The sequence below is a fragment of the Neovison vison genome, chromosome 11 (genome assembly GCF_020171115.1).
Source record: "Neovison vison isolate M4711 chromosome 11, ASM_NN_V1, whole genome shotgun sequence".
Taxonomy (NCBI): Eukaryota; Metazoa; Chordata; class Mammalia; order Carnivora; family Mustelidae; genus Neogale; species Neogale vison.
In genome coordinates this window covers 156,907,139-156,909,396 of record NC_058101.1, presented here as the reverse complement: position 1 = coordinate 156,909,396, position 2,258 = coordinate 156,907,139, and positions in this window count along the sequence as shown.

The window sequence follows — 2,258 nt, the reverse complement described above, 5'->3', positions numbered from 1 at the left end:
TCAAAGAATTAAATAATAAAACAGATAATTTTTATAATCTTTGAGTGGAAAAGACCTCCCAAAACCACTAAAGATTTAATAAAATTGCCTACATAAATCTTTGCATAAAGAAAACAGCATCAAGTCAAAAGGAAATTGATAAGGAGAAAAACATTTACAATTCAAGTCACAAAGGGTCACTTTCCTTAATCTCCACAGATTACTAATACAGAGACCCATGAGACAGAAGACCACAGGAAACAAATGGCTGTGAAACATAAAAACATGCTCAACTTTTAGCAGGAGGAACCACTTTTTCTAAATCAAAATAGCAAAGATTAAAAGTTTGATAACTATTATGTTGCTGAGATGAGGAAATAGACACTCTAAAACATTCATTGCTATGGACTATGTATTATTAGTACAACTACTGAGAACAATTTTGACAGCCTTTACTAAGTTAAAACATAAGAGGTTTCCACCATATACCAGGTACAGTTGACCTTGAACAAAGCAGGTTTGAACTGTGCACTGTCGACTTAGATGTGGATTTTTTACAGTACAGTACTGTAAATGAAATTTCCTCTTATGATTTTCTACTAAACATGTTCTTTTTTCCAACTTACTTTAAAAATACAGTATAAAATATAACATGAAAAGTATGTGTTGACTGACCATATTACCAGTACAGGTTCTCATCAACAGGCTATTAGTAAAGTTTTTGGGAAGTCAGAAGTTACACGCAGATTTTCAACAGTGTGAGGGGCAGTTTAGCTCCCATAACCCCCATGTTGTTCCAAGGGTCAACTATACAGGTTTTAGTGGTTATAATCATCAAATCTTAAAATGTACAAACTTAAAATTTTTGTTACTATTTTTTTGAAACCACATACAAGGGTATTCATGGCAATATTGTTCATAAATATGAACTAAATTATGATCTATCCAATGGGATACTATGCAGCTAGCTACTCAAATTGAAGCATCAGCTCTTATACTGATAGAACATTCCCTAAAATGAGAACAAGGGGCAAAGCGTACATATAGAACGCTTCCATTGGTTTAATGTTTATATATATATGTGTGTATATGTGTATATATATATATATGCATATGTGTATTTAAGCAGAAAGCATCATATATTTATATACACTTACAACATATATATACATATGAATATATAAACATAAATACATATATATAAATATATATGATGCTTTGTCTTTCTTGAAGGATGAATTATTGTGGTTGTCTCATGGGAGAACCAGGTAGTTGGGAATCAAGGATATAGACTACCCACTACATGGCTCTTCTACATTTTGTATCACTAAGATATAACTTATTTCTTAAAAGAAAAAAAAAAGGGACTTTTCATAAACACCTCCATATACCACCTGGTCTGGAATGAAACCTAATTCTTATCCCTATTTCAGTTTCCAACAGAACCACTCCCTGAAGTAACCTAATCTTGAAAATTTACTCAATCTTTCAGAGATTTGAAATCTTGATCCACACTTAATGATGACTCACCCTAAATCCTGAGCTTACTCTAGAGCAGCTTCTAATTAAAAGAATGAGTCGCTCTTATCTTAGACATGTCAAGTTTTATATAAAGAACAGAAGTAGTCACAAAAACTTCCAAAAAGATGACAAGAAATCGGACAGGTCTGCCTCATGGGTCTTAAAATTTAGATTTATAAATATCCTGAAAGAAACAAGACTTTTACCCTATTTCAGTTTTAGAAACTCCTTTTTAAAATCTCTTAAGCACTAGAAGTATTTAAGGTAATTTGAACTTTCTCCTTTAACATTAAAACTGTGAACTGAGTACTGACCCCATATTACAAATGGGGAGACAGAAGGTCAAAAATTAAGTTCATAAAGCTAGTATTTATAGAGCAGGGGAACTGGGATCCAGACCTAAGTTGTATCTCTAAAATACATTACACTAATTTCAGGCACTATTAAGCCACTTAACATCAGTAATTATTTTTTTAAATTATCAATTTTCATTTTCATCAGCAAAAGCTCCAAATTTAAATGTGCAACTACTGAGGTTAAGATTAAGGCAATCAGAGGTCTGCAAATTTTGGTAATTATGCTAATACCTCACTTTCCATTTAACACAACTTCAGTGTTTCCTGTTTAATGATATAATCCTTACCAGATACTTACTCAAATATGGCATAAGACAGACAACCAAAACTCCCATCCTTGGGTAGTAAGAATTTTGACGGTTTTAAAACTTGGTAGGTAATAAGGAAACTATCAAATAACAA